This window comes from Tursiops truncatus, chromosome 1, assembly GCF_011762595.2.
Source record: "Tursiops truncatus isolate mTurTru1 chromosome 1, mTurTru1.mat.Y, whole genome shotgun sequence".
NCBI classification, from domain to species: domain Eukaryota; kingdom Metazoa; phylum Chordata; class Mammalia; order Artiodactyla; family Delphinidae; genus Tursiops; species Tursiops truncatus.
In genome coordinates this window covers 138407960-138428353 of record NC_047034.1, presented here as the reverse complement: position 1 = coordinate 138428353, position 20394 = coordinate 138407960, and positions in this window count along the sequence as shown.

Sequence of the window (20394 nt, the reverse complement as noted above, 5' to 3'; positions counted from 1 at the left end):
TTGTAAAATTTGTAGAGTTGTTTTGGGTGCCAGAGGTCTCATTCTGTGTCTTTCCTTCCCCCCCCGCCCCCGCACATACTCAACACTACATGTTTGAAGAGCTCTTTGTTGCCTCCTGTTACTCTATAGCTTTCTGAGCATAAATCCACCCCATTTTACTCATTCATTACCCCCTGGTGATGGACACCTACATTGCCTTGAATTTCTCCCTCTTATAAATAATTCCTTGACAAACACCCTTGTATACATCATGGATGAGTCCCTTGTGGACCTGTGTGAGCATTTCCCTGGCATACCCAGGGGTGCACCAGGGGTGCAGTTGCTACCTTATGGGACACACGCCTACTTAACCTTACTAACTATTGTCAGGCTGCTTTCTAGGATGACCCAGCAGCAGCATGTGAGAGCATCTACCTCCTGCAGGCCTGCCAGCACTTGGTATTACCCACCGTCCTAATTTTTGCCTCTATGATGAATGTAAGGTGCCCACACTTTAATTTGTGTTTCTTGCGTTGTTAGCGAGGATAAGCAGCTCTTCACGCGCTTGTCGGCCATTTGGGCTTCTCCTTCTGGAAATTGCTTGTGTCCTTTGCACATGTTTCTGCTGGGTTTCCTGGTCTGTCTTCCTGTCAGGGGCTCCACAACCAGCATTGAGGACAGCCTACAGCACTTTCCTCAGAGCAGGTCTGTCCTCTGGGGATGGGGAGGTCAGGTTGGCGTGAAGGGCCTGAGCTCTGGCAAACCGTTGCCCTTGGTCCCGGGTGGCATTGTCATCCAGTTGCTGTCATTTCATAAGTCTTCCTTGAGTGCTTACCCTGTTTAGGCTCCAAGGACCCAAGTAACTTGTGCTGCTCTTGCTTCTAAGGACTCATGGTACAGTGAGGGAAGCAGACTAGGCAGAAGAGACTTATTCCAAAGATTAAATGAGGTGCTGCATATAAAGTCCTTCCCTGTTAGAGCCCCCGTCCCGCTAGATGGTCCTGGCTTGGGTAATGGAGGAAAAATTCATCACTGCGTCATGGAATCCACAGCTACCTTCTAGGGAAGGCAGCTCTGAAAATGGAAGGCCCTTTGGGCCTCCAAAAGGATGCCTGGGGCCAAGTTTAGGGCAAGGGGTCTTGGAGAACTGCTTAGCTTACCTGGGGAAAACTTGGGAGAGGGATGGAGTTGTGAGGAAGGGCTGAGGAAGAGAGAAGAGGGAAGAGGAGAAGGGAAGTCCCTGGTGGCCTAGTGGTTAGGATTCTGGCCTTTCACTGCTGTGACCCAGGTTCAGTCCCTGGTCCGGGAACTAAGATCCTGCAAGCTGCGCGGTGTGGCAGAAAAAAAAAAAAAAAGGGAGGAGAGGAGATAAGAGATAGGGTGAGGTCTGTAGAGTGAAGAGTCCCAAGCATAAATCTCAGTTATGCGCAGGGATGTCTAATGTTCAATTTCAAGTCACTGGAACTACTCCTCGGTTTCCTTAACCCTTAGCAAAGCCCACCATGTCCTCATTTGCTGTGGCTGAGTGTTTTGTGGAAATGGAGGCAGCAGGTGAGTTTCTGGCCAAGTTTCATGGCTTATGACAAAAGTCTGCACCCACAGGCCAGTGAGATAGTCCAAAAATTGAGCAAATACAGCCAAAGCAAGAATTTGGAATCGGGTGATCATGGAAATACAAGTCAGTCCCTGGGTAATGTGCCGAAATGTGAAATGTGGAGGAGTTAACTTCCAAGGGTGAATGGAGGGTGGGAGGCGATCTTATTTAATTCGAAGAGGGTTTTGTAGCAGATTGTATTTTCCAGAAATGATTCCAATAATATAATCCCCTCCCATATGCTCCTCTTTTAATATGACTTTGACCCTCCTAATATCAAATCAAGAGATGGGGTCATCTGTGTGTCCTTTCTTTGAACCTGCGTGGACCTTGATGACTGCCTTGACCTACAGAGTGTGGCAGAAGTGACACTATTGGGGACTTCCCTGGTGGCATAGTGGATAAGAATCTGCCTGCCAATGCAGGGGACACGGATTCGATCCCTGGTCCGGGATCGAACTAAGTTGCCACGGAGCAACTAAGCCTGTGCGCTACAACTACTGAGCCTGCGCTCTAGAGCTTGCACGCTGCAACCACTGAGCCCACTACTGAAGCCCACGTGCATAGAGCCCATGCTCCGCAACAAGAGAAGCCACTGCAAGAAGACGGCGCACTGCAACAAAGAGTAGCCCTTGCTCGCCACAACTAGAGAAAGCCCGTGCGTGGCAATGAAAACCCAACGCAGCCAAAACTAAATAAATTTTAAATATTAAAAAAAAAAGTGACACTATTTTTATGACTAAGTCTAGGTCATCAAAATGCCAAGCATGTCTGCTTTGTTCTCTTGAAGAATTCATTGTGGTGCAAGCCAGCTACCATGACTGCCCTAAAACTGCCATGTTGTGAGGAAGCCCAAACTCTTTACGTGGAGGGATCATGTGGAGAAGTCCAGAGAAGGGTGCTTGGCTATCCCCCAGCTGCTCAGCCCTCTGCTGTTCCGTCTTCAGCTGCTGTCTAACTACATCACATGGGGGACCCTGAGCCAGAACAGCCCAGCTGTACCCTTTCCAAATTCCTTGCCCACAGAAGTCACGAGAGGGAAGCCAACGATTGCTGTTATTTTAAGCCAGGAAGGTTTGCTTTATTGGTTACACAGCAATAGATAATCCAAATGGGTTTATACTTATTTTATTATCAGTCTTTCCTGGTAGACTGTAGTTTCTGTTTTCTGCTCTATCCCCAGCAGTTAGCCCGTAATGTACTATGCTCCACAGATATTTGTTGTATAAATGAAAGTTAACAGACCATATCAGCATGGTGTTGGGGGAACCAAAGGGGTGTGGGAGCCCAGGGGGGCTCCTAACCCAGACTGGGAGATCTGGGAAGGCTCCCTGGAGGAAGCGATACTGCTCTGAGTCCCTGGGCAGGGCTTGACACACAGGACTATTATTCCTCATCTCTGGTGCTGCTTGTTTGTTCTTGGCCCAAATGAGGCTTCCTGGCTTGATGTGCATCAACTAGGCCGATCCCTGAGTCCATTTGCAGGCTTCCTCTTCCCCCTCCCTGTTGCAGTTGCAGTTCTCTTTTCTCCCTCCCTTGTTGGGCCTGTGGGCTCACTCCTTCTGCCTCCTCTGACTCCGGGTCTGGCTGGAGAAAATTAAGTCAATGGGGAGGGAGGAGTTGACAAATAGATGGTCTAGTAATTGAATTTTTTTTTTTTTCGGCTCTAGCCCTTTCTCCACCCCACAGAGAGCAGGAAGAATTAGCTCTCTAGACAGTGGTTTTTCCTTGCTGAGGAGCTCTGGTGTTGCCTTCTCTGCCTAGACCAGCAGGGAGGAGAGGGGAGTGGCAAGCAGGAGCCTTCTTAGGGTCCTCTAGGCTAAGCCTTGCACAGAGAAGGAAACTGAGGTCCAGGGAGGGGAGGGATTCTCTGAAGGCCCTAAGTGGGTTAACATCTGAGCTAGGACTAGAAGGGAAGGCAACTGGGGCCAGCCCTTGAACTGCCCCAGGATCGTGGCGGGAAGCAGAGACTGCAAAGGCCTTGGTGTGTAGCAGGGACACAGGGGCAGCAGGCTACAGGAAACCTGGGGCTCCTGGTCCCTGGCAGTCCCTATACCATTGGTTGGGGTTTCCTTGTCTGGGAGGGCGTGGAGTTAGTAGGGTGGCCAGCCTGCTGGGCACCCAGGAGGTGATGCCTGTTGCCCTGCAGGTCCAGCCACCCTGCAGGACCTGGCTACCTTGCAGGGCTCTCTTCATTGTAGAGTACCCTCTATGGGCAGAGGTCGGTGCCAGGGGGTCGGTAGTGACCTTGGGCAGAGGGTTGGCAGGACTGGAAATAACCCGGCCACGTGCTCTAAATCTCACCATTCTGAAAAATGAAATGGCCTCTTGGATCTCACGCAGCTGCAGTGAGTTATGGAGGGCACTGCTCATAGAAGCCCTCCGTCAATAGGGCCCGTTACTGCCTCATCGTCCAGATGATGACACTGAGGCTCCAGGAGGCCCTCCCTGGCTCTGGGTTGCAGGCTACCAAGTGGCAGCCCTGGAACTCAAACCCAGGACTGCCGAGCTCCCAAGCCCTCTGCTCACCCAGGATTCTCAGCTCCTCATCCTCCAACCCTGCGGGGGTGGGCGGCGGGCGGTGGGGTGGGGTGGAGGGGGATGGAGGGAGGGCGGGGGGGTCCGCCTTGCCCGGCGGCGGCTGCCGGTCTCCGAAGCGCTTGATTTATTTAGCTAATGTTCTAGCGCGTTTACCCCATCCCGTAATGAGCTGTTTCCACCAGGGGGTGTCTGCAGAGCGACTGCAGGATTCCAGCCGCTCCAGGAGGGAGGCAGGGGTGGCTGGCGGTGGGCTGTGCGTGTGTGGGCGTCTGGCCGCCCGGGGAGGGGTGAGATTGGAAAGTCCGGGTTGAAAAATCACCCCGGGGTGCGGGGCGTGCTGAGGGGAGGCGGGAGGCTGGTGCAATCTGGGAGCAATCCAACATTTCTCCCTGGGCCAGCCTGGTGCACCTCCCAGCGACCCAGGGGCCTGGGAGGGAACCCTGGCCCCAGCATTCTGGCCTGGTTCCTCCCTGCCTGCCCCTCTTCCTCAAACTTCTGAGGTTTCTGAGCTTAGCCTGCCTACTGTCTGCTTGTCATCCCTACAGAGCTGGCATTTCTGTGGCTTGATGTGACAGTTATGTACTTTGCAGCCAGACAGATCTAGGTTCAAATCTAAGCCCCCCTGTGACCTTGGGGGGGAATCCCTGACCTCTCTGAGCCTCAATTTCCCACTTTAATATGGGGATAAGAAGCTGTGTTTTGTGGGGTTATCACTGAGGATCAGTGCTAATGCACGAAGAGCTGTGTACAGGGTGATAAACCCTGCCTTGGCCACCCGGCCTGCTGACAGCGGGGCAGACCTACTGGGCCACATAACCCGGACCCGGTATGCCCCGTGTACAACACATGCCATGATCCTGAGATGGGCCCCTCACACGCAGCAAATGCCTGCTGACAAGCCCATGCTGCAGGCAGCTCAGAGGCTTTGCTTTCCTCAAGCAGGGCAAGCAGTGCTTGGTATTTGGCTTTAAAAAGCTTCATTCCTGGACTTCCCTGGTGACACAGTGGTTAAGAATCTGCCTGCCAATGCAGGCGACATGGGTTCGAGCCCCGGTCCGGGAAGATCCCACATGCCAGAGAGCAACAAAGCCCGTGTGCCACAACTACTGAGCCTGTGCTCTAGAGCCCGCGAGCCACAACTACTGAGCCCACGTGCCACAACTACTGAAGCCTGTTCACCTACAGCCCGTGCTCGACAAGAAAAGCCACCACAATGAGAAGCCCGTGCACTGCAACGAAGAGTAGTCCACACTCGCTACAACTAGAGAAAGCCCGTGCGCAGCAACGAAGACCCAACACAGCCTAAAATAAATATATTTATTTTTTAAAAAACCCCCAAAATACCTGATTTGTTTCTCCTTCACCAAAGTCGCAATCCCTCAGAGCCTGGACTCTGTGCCAGATTGGGTGACCCGCTCAGTGGTAAAACTTCCACTTGGCACTCATTTTTTTTTTCTTTAACGGGTTTATTGCTATTTTTTTTCTTTAGCATGTGCCTGGTATCCAGAAGGCACTCATCAAGGGGTAGCTATCACTGCTCTTCAGATTGGAGAAGATGCCGTCCCACTGACTGTCCCCTAGGAGGGAAAATAGGACGACTAGCATGGGTCTTTTTAGGTGGATACCTTCTGGCATGGTGTGCAAGGCCCGCTCTTCTTCCCCAGGAACTGTCACCCCAATTTTCCACAGCACGGCAGTTGAGAGACTTGCCCAGGCATCTGGCACACAAGTGGCCAAGCAAAGACTGACACCCAGTCTGCTGGACTCCCAAACCAGTGCCCCTGCCTCTCCTCACTAGAGGTCACTGAGGGAGCAGACCTGCTGAAAACAGGACAAAGGTGAGTTCTCTCAGCTTCTTTCTTTTTTTTTTTTTTTTGGTGTACACGGGCCTCTCACTGTTGTGGCCTCTCCCATTGCGGAGCACAGGCTCTGGACGCGCAGGCTCAGTGGCCATGGCTCACGGGCCCAGCCGCCCCGCGGCATGTGGGATCTTCCCGGACCGGGGTACGAATCCGTGTCCCCCGCATCGGCAGGCGGACTCTCAACCACTGCGCCACCAGGGAAGCCCTCAGCTTCTTTCTTGCAGCAGGTTAACCAGACTTGGGCTCTGGGTGAATATGGGATTTTGTGGAGCCTTTTTAGGAAGGGCTGAGTTTGGAGGAAGAGAGTCTTGGAGGGCCCTGCCCCACTACTGGGTACCTTGCCCCTGTTGCCTTGGTTTCTGTCCCTCGCTCAATTCAGAACCTCCCCTATTTCCTGAAAGAGAACTGAACCGTCCAAAACTGTTCATAAGCAAGTGGGATGGACTGAAGTTTAAGGTAGAGATGGACGAGGCTGTTTCTGTTCCTGCTTTATAGCAAAGAGCCTAACAGAATCTATACTAGATGTTCTGCTCCCCATGCCCCTGCCCGGCCGCCTGCCCGGGGGCTCTGCCCCATCTTGCCCTCTCACAGATGGCCTGCTCACCTTCACCAGCCTTGGTACTGCTGTTCCCTCCTTGCCGGCTTCCCTCTGCATGGCCGGTGCCTGGAATGGTTAGTCCTTTTTCAGTCCCGGCCTGATCCAGGGAAGCCCTCCAGCCACCCAGCTCTAGCACCCCCCCCCCCCACCTTCCTGGCTTCTGTTGTCTTTGTAGTTTTTATCTGCAGGGCCTTTGTTGATTGCCTGTCCCCTTCTAGGATGGAAGCTCTGTGAGAGCAGGGACTTGGGCTGCTCTGTGCGCAGGACACCCCCAGGAACGCAGTGGTGAATAATCCACTTTAAGCTCTTTTTTTCTCAAACTCACCTGTGCCCCAGATCCTGGCTTAAATTTGCACACCTGAGTTTACCTCAGGACTCCAGGCACTTTATAGCCACACCTTCTCCCACTTTTGCTAACACTTGGTGTTTGCCGTAAACAGACACTACCATGTGCTTTCCACATATTAACTTAATTCTCACAAAACCCCCTTGAGGTAGGCACTGTTATCAGCACGCCCGTTTTACAGATGAGGAAACTGAAGCTAGAGAGAGCTGGTCCAGTCCTACACTGTGAGTGAGTGAGTGGCAGGGCTGGGGTTGAAATGGAGATGGTTGGTTCTCCGGAACCCCTACTGCAGACTGCATCTAGAAGCAGCAAGATGCTCTCACCTGCCGCTCAGGGGGCAGCATCCCCACCACCCTTATCCCTACTGCTCCCTAGATGGCTTTTCAGAGTATTCCTTCCAAATACATATGATGTTTGTTCCACACTGTACATGTCTGGATGAGCAAACTTTCCTCCATCTTTTACACATTTAACAGAAACCAGCGTGAGGAAAAAGGACAGTGCTTAAGGAGATGGGAGCCTCTGCTGGAACCCAATGGAACTGGGTCTGGGGGAGGGATGGGCGCGGTCTACAAAGCCTCCTGGAATCTTTTTGTGTCTCTGAACCCCTCATCTGCCCCTTCCTCATGCTCCTCCCTTTCATTTGTCCTCTCTGGGCTCCAAGTGGACGATAACCTCCCCATGGCTCTGAAGCACTTATATACCTTTCAGTTCCCAGGGGAAGAGAGAGAATCTAATTGGCTGAGTTTGGACCAGGTAGGTCCAGTGGGGCCCTGTCACCTGTGACTGGGGGAGAGGGTGTGAGGGACACACATGGTGGTCATGGCCTTGGCCTGTGTGTGGAGGTGTAGTCTTCAGAGGAGAGGGGTGGCAGTGAGCTGTTCAGGCAGCACTAAAAGTACCTGCTATGGCTGTGAAGATCCTTGAAGGCTAAACTAAGGGACTTACCCTCCAGGAGTTGTTTAAGCCAAGGAGCAGCAGACCCTGATTCACAGCTGAAGGCTTGCTTTGGTTGCTGGAGGTGGAGGTGGGCTACGGGGAGACCAGGGAGGGGCCCATTACTCCTGCGTTAGGTGGTAAGGGCCTGGGCGTGGGCACAGTGCCCCCGAAGAGGAAGCCGTGGCACATGCTGCCTCCTTCTCTGGGCCATTTTTATTTCCTCCCTCCTGGGCCAGCTCTAAGACCCATCCATTGATTCTGAGCCCTTACTCCACGCCAGGCCCTGTGCTGGGTGCTGAGGCCCTGCCCTGAGGTGCTCACTGCTGTGGGAGAGACAGGACATGGACACATACCTCACTTACACTAGGGAGTCGATGTGTGGGAAAGGAGGGTCAGGCGAAGTGCTTCTGAAGATCCCAGGAGGCCAAAATTACTTGGGGTTGGGGCCTGGGGCGGGAGGGAGGATCTGGACCATATCCTGCAGAGTTAGCATGAGGCAGGCCCGGAAGAACAGGAGGAATTGAATGCATGGAGCTATGGGTGAAGGACTTTCTGGGTGGAAGGGACAGCGTGGGCAAAGGCCTGGGGTTGGCAAAGTATGCGGCGTGGCTGACACTTCTATGAGTGGGGTGTGTGGAGCTGGGTAATGGGAGGAAGGCAGGAACCTTCCTTCGTGGAACATTTTAAATGCCAAGCTAAGAGGTTTAGACTTTATGCTGCGGCAGTGAGGAGCCCTTGACCTCGAGCAGATAGTGATGTGGTCAGTGTTTCCCTTCAGGACTCTGATAAATTAAACCGGTGAGGAAGGCACTCAGGCCTTCGGAGTGCCAGGGTCTGGGGGACACGCTGGTGCCTTGAAATCCTCCTCTGAAATGCCCATCCCCACGTCCCAGGGCCTTTGGGAACACAGCAGGGTGGTCGATGAGGCCAGGAGAGGTCTGTGCAGGCACAGGGTGGCCGTGGTAGCCGCCGCATGGCCGAGGGCCTGCAGAAGCTGCTGATGGCTGGAAGGTGATTAACAATTGTAATCACTCCTGTCATGACATCATTAAACTCCGATTGCACCGGCTGCGCAGCTGATGGATGGACTCAGGAGTCACAGCTCGTGGGAAGGGCAGGATCATTTGTCAGTCGGCAGAAGATCAGCAGTGGGGCCCAGGTCTGTGCATGTGAGGTGCTGGTGGGGCCCCGAGGTTCTGGCTGCCATCCTGGGCCAGGTCAGGGCAGGTGAGGCTGGGCCCAGACCCCGAGCAGGTCCAGATTCTAGCATTTGACACTAGGTGTGAGCTGGGGGATCTTGAGCCATCAGGCAGTGGAGGTGCCCCAAGGCCCTGTGATGGGGGCTGAGTCAGGGCACAGGCTGTGGGGCTCTGGGCGTCCCACTCCTTTTGCTTCAAAGCTTTTCTCTCTCTAAATGGAAGTGTTATTTTTGTTGATTATACATGAGTACTGAGAAAGAAATCCAAACGATATGGAGGAAGTCTGTCTTCCACGATCCTGTTCCCCAGACATCCTCATTCTTAAAAGTTTGGCTTACGTTCTGGCTCGAGGCCCCTGCCAAGAGTCTACCTGCTCCGTGGGCCATCCTGGTGACCTCCCAAGAAATCCCCTTTTGGGCTTAAAAATAGTTTGATGCTATTCCTTCCAGGTGTGGTCAAACTCAAGGAATAGAAAATTCCTACCCCCTCCCCACCAACCTGCGGCCCCCCCCAGCCTATCCCCCTCACCCCACTGCCAGGGCTGGTTCCTAGGGTGGTCTGCCACTTTCATTCAGTAAGCTCAGGAACAAGCTGTAATGTCCCAGCTTCTGCTGGTTTGTTGTGTTGCCCAGAGCAGAAGCTGCATGGAAGGCTCTCGTTTAGCCAGGCCCTGCGTATTTGCAGATGCTGTCTCGAGGCCTGGGGCGAGGGTGGAGGGGAGAGGAGGAAGGGCTCAATTGCTTGAAAAAGCAACAGGAATTGGGGTTGTGCATGGGCAACTGGGCACAGGGGTGGAGAAAAACAAGGCCCAGGTGTGTGGGCGTGGGCTGCAGGAGTGTCTCCTCCTGTCTGCACTTCCCCTTGCAGCTGAGGTTGAAGGTGTGTTGGAACGAACACTCTTGGCCTCCCTCTCCACCCCTCTTGCTTGTTCCACGTTGCATGGGAGGAGGGGTGCTCCATCTGAATGATACGATTGCGGGGAGCCTGACATGTGTGGACCTGGTTAGCCTGGGGCAGAATCACCGCTTTAAAACGCAGTGTCTTTGGAGACAGGGGGAGTGGGCTGTTTGATGCTGCATATCAAATTATCCCATAACTAAGTGGCATAAAGCAACCCTGTATTCTGCTCACAGGTTCTCTGCATCACATTCTGGGAAGTTCTTGTTCAGGATCTCCTCAGGTGGAATGCAGGCAGCCTCTGGGGCAGATTCTCTCCTTTTTTCCGGTGGTTGTTACGGGGATGGGAGGGGGATCATCTTGCCAACAAGTAGGGGAAGGTAGAAGGCCCCCCCCACCCCGTTCCCCAATCTTGCCTCCCCAGCAGTAAACTGAGTCTTGCTTCTGGCCCTCCTGGGGCTTCTGGTCCCCACGGGGCAGCAGGTGATGACAGGGCTCCCCTCCCTGCCCCCAGGAGGCCAGTGGGCTTGTAAGAGGAGCACGGCCTGAGGGAGGAACGCCGAGGGGAGCGGCTGAGGAGTGTTAGGACAGCGATGCCTGACGTGGGCTTTGGAGCCGTTTCCTGCTCTGGCCCGTGCGCCTCTGCTGCCTGAGTACACATTCCTAGACACCACAGTCTCGTGGTCCGGGGACTCAGGGTGCCGGTTGTGGAGGGAGGGGTGCATCGGGGCGGGACCAGAACTCAGGGAGCAGGCAGTATAGACCGCCTGGGGGTGGACAGGCCTCCAGTGAAGCATCCTGTGGTGGCCAGCCTCCAAGGTGGCCTGCTGACCCGTACCTCCTGTGCGGCTCTTTCCACACTGAATCCGGGCTGGCCCCACATGGCCAACAGAATAAGATGAAAGTGACCATGTGGCTCCCGAGACTGGATCTCAGCAGGCATTGCACCTTCTGCCTCGGGTTCTTGGCTCTTCTGCTCTGGGGAAGCCAGCTGCCGGGCCGTGAGAACACTCGAGCAGCCTGTGGAGAAGCCCACGTGGGGCAGAGCTGAGGCCGTGGGCCAACAGCCAGCACTCCCGGCTAGCCACGGGAGCAGCTCAACTCCAAAGTGGATCCTTGGGCCTGGTCAAGCCATCAGATGACTGCAGCCACGTGGGAGACCCAGGTGAGCATGGCCCAGCGTCCCAAAATCTTAACCCAGAGAGTTTGGGAGCATCATAAAGTATTGCGTGGGGTCACTAAGTGTCGTGTGATTGGCTACACAGCATATGATAACGGATAACTTCTATCTCCAAATACTCCCTAGGAAGATAGGAAGATGATCCTTGAGAGGGAGAGGGTGGGGAGGCCGATTAAACGAGACAGAAAGATAGAGCTCTCCCATCCCCTCAGGAAGATGGGGGAGAAACCAGCCTGGACCCTTCAGCATGGCGCTCTCTGGGGTAATGTAAGGATTTTGTACAGGTTTCCACAGTGAGTGGCACGAGAGTTATTGTAGCATACTTAGGCCAGAGTTATGTTATCAGAAAGAATATGTAGACACAGCGAGGGTTTTCGACAAGAAGCCAATCTACTAAAAACATATTTGACAATCATTGATTTAGCCAAACCCCCTCAGGTGTCCTGTACCCTAATTTTATACAAGAATGGGGGTACCTTAAGTTGTATTTTCCTGTAAGCAGATCCTGAGACCAGGGTTCGAAGGCAAGCCTGTTTGAGAGGTGACCCCAGGAAGCAGGGAGGGGAGCAGGCGAGTGAGACAGGGTGGGGAAGGCAGCCAGGAAAGGGCATGTTATGGCCAGAACAGGCCCCACTGTGTCGTGCCCTCCTGGACTGTCCCCTACCACACCCGGGTGGAGAGAAGCCTGGGGAGAGTTGCGCTGAGGCTTTCCGCCTGTCCTGGAGTGAGTGCAAAGGGGCATGGGGGGGGGGCCCCCATGGATGGAGCAGGTGCCTCTCACGGAGTCCCCAGCCTGGGAGGCCTTTCCCAGGCAGTCGGGAGGCCCTGGTGGCCCAGACTCCTGATTGGCGGACAGCAGAACAGAGGAAGGTGATTCATTGTAGATTGGATGCCTGGAGAGTGCTGCCGGGTGCTTGTCTGTGGGGGAAGGGCTCAAGGAGGAAGTGAGAGGAATTGGTTCAAATCCTGGCTCACTGGATAATGTTTATTAGGCTTATCTCCTTTCTCAGCCTCAGTTTCCTTAGCTCCAAAACGAAGCTGATACTTCCTACCCTTCCGACCTTGAATGCTTAGAACGGCGGTCCCCAACCTTTTTGGCACCGGGGACTGGTTTCGTGGGAGACCATTTTTCCACTGAGGGGGGGTGGGGGATGGTTTCAGGATGATTCAAGCGCATTACATTTATTGTGTGCTTTATTTCTACTATTATTACATTATAATATATAATGAAATAATTATACAACTTACCATAATTTTGACTTGAGGTGGAGCTCAGGCAGTAATGCGAGCGATGGGGAGCAGCTGTAAATACAGATGAAGCTTTGCTTGCTCGTCCACCGCTTACCTCCTGCTGTGTGGCCCCGTTTCCTAACAGGCCATGGACTGGTACTGGTCTGTGGCCCAGGGCCTGGGGACCCTTGGCTTAGAAGAACATTGTAGTGGGTATTGGTAGCTTGCCTCCTAGTCCTCTGTCCATTCCCCCTTCTTCTGACAACATTTGGGGCTCTACCTGTCCCTACTCTGTTCAAGAGGTTTGGCTGGAGCTCCACCCCTGGATCCAGTCAATCTGAGCATGGCATCCCCCTGGCTGTGGAGACTGGTTCAGAGATGGGCATGTGCCTGAGCCCATCCAAGCACAGCCAGTCCCAGTGCTTCTGTAGGAGCTCTTGGAAAAGCTTCTCTTTCGTGGAGGACTAGAATCTAAGAGGAAGAGAAGCTTATCACCAAGTGCAGCTTTAGAACAAAGCCAACACAAATAGGAGAGACTAAGAACAAGAGACAAAGAGAGGCAGGTCCTAACGATGTTGCTTGAACCCCTGAATCAAGCTGTGCCTGAAGCTGTGTTACCCCTTGCCTTCTCTGTATCCGAGACAATATATTCCCTCTGCTGAAATTTGTTTGTGTTGGATTTTCTGTCACTTGCAACAGAAAGACTCTTTTTTAACCATTAAAAAAAATTATTTTATTTTATTTATTTATTTTTGGCTGCGTTGGGTCTTCGTTGCTGCGCGTGGGTTTTCTCTAGTTGCGGCGAGCGGGGATACTCTTTGTTGCAGTGTGCAGGCTTCTCATTGCAGTGGCTTCTCTTGTTGCAAAGCACGGGCTCTAGGAGCTTGGGCTTCAGTAGTTGTGGCGCACAGCCTCAGTGGTTGTGGTGCACGGGCTTAGTTGCTCCGCGGCATGCGGGATCTTCCCAGACCAGGGCTCGAACCCATGTCCCCTGCCTTGGCAGGCAGATTCTTAACCACTGTGCCACCAGGGAAGCCGTAACAGAAAGACTTTTAACTGATAGAAATTGCAGAAGCTGCAAGTTTTTGTTTGTTTGTTGGCTTAAAAGAGTGTTTGAAACCATACAGTCCTAGCCCAGAGGAATTCTCTGAAGTGTTTATCGAATAGGTGGATAAATGAATCACCTAACTGTGGTCTCCTATTATTACTTTGGTCAATGGACATGAGAATTGGTAAACGGAGACGCTGGAAGAGGGGTGTTGGAGAATTTTCTTGTTTTTCCCTAAAATTGGAGAAACTTTCATTCTTGTTTTGTGGGGTAGGCCAAACCCTGCCATTATTATGAGGATGACGAAGGGTGTGAAGGGCCAGGGCAGGACCTCAGGGAGAAGGCCTGAGAGAGGAGGCCAGAGTCCTTTGCAGGGAGTCAAGGGGTTCATCTTACGCTTTGGGGCCCAGCCCCTGGAATGCAGGAAGAAAGAGGGAGCGTGGAACATGGGGAAAGTTTGGGCTCTCGATCCAGACAGCCAGGTTGAATGCTTGCTCTTCTGGTGAGAGCCTATGTCCCTCTGTCTGCCTCACCGAGCTGTGAGCTCAGATCTTTACCTTGTGTCCCGAATGCCAGGCTTGGCACAGAGGTGGCCTCAGAGCAGACTCGTGGGACGAAGCCGAGGATGACAGGAGATCCCTTTCCCAGTGAGAATGACATTTGTCGTAGAGTCCCTAGTGTGTGCCTCCCTCTCCTCCCATCAATGCTCATTCTCATCAGTGTTCAATTTTTCTTCTCATCTTTGTGGCACAAACGTTCTCCTCACTCCTTAAGCAGGTTGTTTTCCCAAGAAACAATTGGTTGTTTCTACCAATTGCAAACAGATGAAAACCCCCCTTGCCTGGGACTTCCCTGGTGGTCCAGTAAGACTCGGCGCTCCCAATGCAGGGGGCCAGGGTTCAGTCCCTGGTCAGGGAACTAGATCCAGCATGCATGCCACAACTAAGAAGTCCGCATGCCACAGCTGAAAGATCCCGCGTGCCACAACTAAAGATCCCACATGCCGCAACTAAGACACGGAGCAGCCAAAATAAATAAAATTTAAAAAATAAATGTTAAAAAGAAAGAAAACCCCCCTTTCCCTTCCCCTGACCCCTGCTGCATGTGGTCATGGAGGTGTAGGGATTAGCCTCACCTTTGGTACTTACCAGCTGTGTGGCCTTGGGCAAGTGTCTTGGCTTCTCTGAGCCTCAGTTTCCTCATATGTGAAGTAAAGATAACTCATTCTTTGTGGGGTTATGTGAAGATTAAATGAAATAACTTATGTGGAAGGGCTGAGCACAGTGCTTTCCATTAAAGTTGGGTGCAGTAAGAGAGAATTCCCACCCTCCAGCCTCCAATGAAGGCAGGACTTGAAGAAAATGTCTGTGCATTGATTCCACATGACCCCGAGTGTCCGTGTGTCCACGTGTGTGCACGTGTACTGTGCTTATGGGTATGTGCATGCTGTGTTTGTGAGCACGTAAGTGTGTGTGTAAACAGAAATGTGCATATACGAACGTGTGCTGCTCTGTGCGCATGAGTGTGTGTGGGTGTGCGTGTGTGTTTTCCCAGCACTATTAGTGGAAAGCCGTAAGTATGCTTTATGGCAGCGGCAGCAGCAGCTCCGTCCCCCCAGCCATTAAGCTGCCTCCCTCCTCTCATCTGGGGGTGGGGAGCTGCTGCAGCCTTGGTGCCCTCCCTCCCCCACCCCTACATGCTGAGTGAGCACCGTAGCCCCCCTCTCTCACCATATGCCTGTCTTCTACAGTTCTTTGGTGCGTGGTGCCCATCGAGTGGGTAATTAGCTAAATGAATTAATTGACATCCATACACGTAATTAGCAAATGGTTATAAGCAGCTATTCTCCTTGGGATGTCTAAAATTTCTAGGGGTCAGACGCTGGGGTGGGGGAGGGGAAGGGTTTGTGATGTTTTAAGGAGGAATAAAAGCAGCCAGTGTGAGTGTCAAGGACCAGGACGGGCCTGGGGTGCTCTCCAGGCTCAGTGGCCTGGCTGTGGTGGGGGAGAGGGGCCAGGAAGGAGGGGAGAGGGGTCCATGAACTTGGTCAGGGGAAACTGACTCCTAAGGCACTGGGAGTCAGGAGGCCTGGGTTCCCACCCCATCCATGTGACTTTCTCTGTGACCTTGGGTAAGTCTCTTCTCTCTGGGCCACAGTCTCCACTTCCAAGAGAAATGGATGGGACCAGCTGTCTCTTAGGACTCTCCCAGTTCTGACATTCTTCTCTACTCTAAGCCAAACTTTCTAACAGCAAACAGGGCTGTGCAAAGATGGAGCCATGTGCCCCCTTCTTCATTCCAGAGCACGGCGTCACCATGCTCTCTCTCACCTGTAGGTTTGGGTACCTGCTGTGCCCTCTGCTCCAAATGCCCTTGTCCACCTTCTCTGCCTTTAAGGTCGTCCAGAGCAGCGCGGTCCAATAGAACTTTCTGAAATGATGGAAATACCCCATACAGTAGCCACGAGCCACATGTAGAGATTGAGCACTTGAAATGTGACTAGTGCAGCTGAGGAATTGGATTTTAAATTTATTCACTTTTAATTTATTTACATTTAAATAGCCACAAGTGGTTCGTGGCTATTGTATTGGACAGCACAGCTCTAGGTCTTTTAAGATCTAGTTGATTCATTTATTTGTTTACTAAGTCATTCATTCATCCAACAAATATTTATTGAGTGCCTGCTGTAGCTAGGCACGGAGGAGACTACCAAGAATAGGCAGTCACGACCCCTGCCCTCATGACGCATTTGTAATGGGAAGGAATAGGAGGGAGAGAAGAGAGAAAAACAAATGGACAAAATAATTGGAAATTATAGTAAGAGCTATGAAAGAAATCAACTAAGGGTTGAGACAGAGACTAGAAAGCCCAGGGAAGACCTTCTTTAGTTGGGGTGGTCAGAAAACGTGTTTTGGAGGAGGTGTCATTTAAGCTGGGACCCAAGGGATGAGAATGAGCCCTCCAGGGAGAGAGTGGAGGAGGGATGCTGTAGGCACTGAGGTCAGGAGGCAGGAAGAGCTGGTGAGTCTGCAAAAAATCAGTGGGGTTGGGGTGTGAAGAGTGTCAGGGTGAGGCCAGGAAGTGGGGGGCAGGTGCCTGACGGAGAGGCCACAGGAGGGCTGTGGATTTTGTGGTAACAGTGGCGGAGGTCCCTGAGGGGGCCTAGGCAGAGACGTGGCACCATGAATGAGCATCTTCAGAAGCTGACATTGCTGCTCCAAAGGGGCCAGTGGAGGGGGCCCTAAGGGAAGCCAGGGGATGGTCATCTAGAGGAGGGCACCTGGCCAGGGTGGTACAAGGACAGCTCATAGTCACTTCCACCAGGAAGCTTTCCCTGGCTCCCCCAGGCTAGACCAGGCGCCTCTCTGTGATTATGTCACCCCCAGGCCTCACTCCGCCACGGCACTTTCACCACTTGTCATCACCTGTTATGGCCGGACCTCCCCACCATGGGATCACATCTGATTCTGCATCCCCACCTCAACAGAGGGCCTGGTGCAGAGTGGGTGCTCAGGCAGGACAGCCCCTCCCCAGCTCAGCCGGGGTGTCCTCCATCTCCTGGGAAGAGGCCACCTGGGAAGGTGACAGTGGTGGTGGGAGAGATGCCTGAGCCCCTGCCTTCTCTACTATCCCTGCTGCCTCATGTGCTGCATTTTACGGTTTACAGAGTCTCTTTCCCATCCATGCCCTCAGCTGTCTCTCCAAACAGCCCTGAGAAGTAGGTGGAGCAGTAACCCTCATCTACCCATTTTATAGATGGACAGACAGGAGCCTGGGGGACCAAGTACCTTAGCCTGGAGCAGAAGTCCTCAACCTCTTTGGAAGTTACAGATTACGGAGGTTCAGTGTATAGCTTTCGGGTCAGACAGCCTGGGTTTGAATGCTGGCCATTAATTTCTTAGCTGTGTGACTTCAGGCAAAGTACTTAACCTCTCTGAGAATTAGTGTCCTTATCCGTAAAATGGGGGAATAACTGCATCTATTTCCCAGGGTGATTGTGGGACTTGTAAAGTGCTCAGGGGAGTGCCTGGCACGTAAGAAGCATTTAGAACTCTTCGCAATGGTTGTTTGGGAATCTGATGGAAGTTATGTACATCCACAAAATGCATGTACAGTTTCAGAAGTTTCACAGAGCTCCTGGAACTCAGCCATGCATGCCTTGGTGACCATGGACCCCAGGTTAAGAAAATGTAATAAGAAAGACCCTAGTAGCAAGAGAGATATCTAAGGAATAAAGTGTCTAAGGAAAAAAAGATATGTAAGACTAACATGGAAAAGATTTTTAACACTTAACCAAGGGACATATAAGACTACTTAAATGCAAAGACTTAACATTGATAAGGGTATCAGTTGTCCCCAAATCAATATATTAATATATAAATATATTTAATGCAACTCTAATGTTCAAACAGGGATTTCTATGGAATTATATCTATCTACCTATCTATGTCTATCTATCTATATAGATAGATATAGATATAGATATAGATAAAGACCCAAAAAACAGCCAAGCCCTTTCTGAAGAAAAATAAGGTGGGTAGACTTGCCCTGCCAGGTATCAGTATTTGTTATAAAGCTCTAATAGTTAAAACAGAGTGGGTAGGCTCGGGAATGGACAAATTGACCAGTGAAATAGAATTGAGAGCCTGACATAGAACTCCTCTGCATTTAGTGTGCATGACGGAAGCAAAAGGCAGTTACCAGCGTGGTTCAGACTATGGCAGATTCCAGAGCCAGACTGCCTGGCTTTGAATCCTGGCTTTGACACTTACTAGCTGTGTGATCTTGGGCAAATTGCTGAATCTCTCCGGCCTCAGTTTTCCCAGGGGGGAAAGAAGGGCTATTCAATAAGTGGAAGTGGACAACTTAGTTGTAGATATGGAAAAATGAAACAATTCATACCCAACTTCTTACCAAAATGTCAATTTCAAATGAGTTAAGTACTTAAAGGTCCAAAGCAACACATTGAAACACTGAGAAGAAAATGTAAGTGAACATCATTCTGACTTTGGGGTAGTTTTTTAAAGAGACCTCAAAAGCACTAACCATGGGACTTCCCTGGTGGTGCAGTGGTTAAGAATCCACCTGCCAAAGCAGGGGACATGGGTTCGAGCCCTGGTCTGGGAAGATCCCACATGCCGTGGTGCAACTAAGCCCGTGCGCCACAACTACTGAGCCTGTGCTCTAGAGCCCGCGAGCCACAACTACTGAGCCTGCGTGCCACAACTACTAAAGCCAGCACACCTAGAGCCTGTGCTCCGCAACAAGAGAAGCCACCGCAATGAGACGCCTGTGCACTGCAACAAAGAGTAGCCCCCGCTCGACGCAACTAGAGAAAGCCTGCACGCAGCAACAAAGACCCAATGCAGTAAAATAAATAAATAAATAAAATTTAAAAAATAAATTAATTAAATAAATTTAAAAAATAATAAATTAAATTTTTTTTTAAAAAAACACTAACCATAAAACACTGATGTATTTGACTATATTAAAACCCAGAACTCCTTTTTCTCAAAAGAAATCTTAAAGGAAGTAAAGTACTACAAACACAAGAACATATTTTCAATACATATAGTAGCTAAAAGATAAGTATTAAGAACATGCAAAATTGGTAAGAAAGAGAAGCAAGACCAATCAAAAAATGGGAAAGAAACACATGCCGTGGAGCAGCTGGGCCCGTGAGCCATGGCTGCTGAGCCTGCACGTCTGGAGCCTGTGCTCCGCAGCGGGAAAGGCCGAAAGCCTCAACAATGAGAGGCCCGCGTACCGCAAAAAAAGGAAAAAAAAAATGCGAAAGAAATATATGGCTAGGTATTTCTTAGAGAAGGAAACATGTATGGCCAATAAACAACTGAAGAGATGCTCAACTTACTAGTAATCATGGAAACAAAGGTCAAGACAACAACAAAATGTCATTTTACAACATTTGATTGGCCAAAATCAGAAGCCTGACGATTGGAGTGAGTGTGGATCATGGGATTGCTTACGTGTCACTTGTGAGTACACAAATTGATACAACCACTTTGAAAAACAAGTTATTATTATTTTGTAACTTTGGACATTTTCATACCCTATACCCCAGCAATTCTAGTAGGTATATACCCACTCCTAGGTATATACTCCTTGTATTGCACCAGGAGTCATGTAGGAGAATATTCATAACAGCAATCTGTAATAGAAAAACAACAACAAACCTCCTCCTCCAAGCAAGGGAATGATAAATACAAAATTCAGGGTAGGGACTTCCCTGGTGGTGCAGTGGTTAAGAATCCGCCTGCCAATGCTGGGGACACAGGTTTGATCCCTGGGTCCGGGAAGATCCCCCATGCCACAGAGCAACTAAGCCCGTGAGCCACAACTACTGAGCCACGTGACACAACTACTGAAGCCCGCGTGCCTAGAGCGCATGCTTCACAACAAGAGAAGCCACCGCAATGAGAAGCCTGCACACTGCAACGAAGAGTAGCCCCCACTCGGCCCAACTAGAGAAAGCCTGCGTGCAGCACCAGTGCAGCTAAAAAATAAATTAATTAATTAATAAAAAAAAATTCAGAATAGTGATTCCCTGAGCTGGGGAGGGACATGGGATGAGGAAGACAATATAGATAGATGAAAGTTATCACTAATGTCCTAAAATTTGGGTGGTGGGTTCACAGGTCTTGATTATATTATTAAAAATAAATTGGTGAGAATTAGAAGACAAGCCACAGACTGGGAGAAAATATTTGCCAAAGACACATCTGATAAAGGACTTATCCAAAATATACAAAGAGTTCTTAAAATTCAACAATAAGAAAACAATCTCATTATAAAATGGGACAAAGGCCTTAACAGACATCTCACGAAAGAAGAAATACAGATGGCAAATAAGCATGTGAAAAGAATCTCCACATCATATGTCATCAGGGAAACGCAAATTAAAACAACAAGATACTACTGCACATCTATTAGAATGGCAAATCCAAAGACTTTTTTTGATTT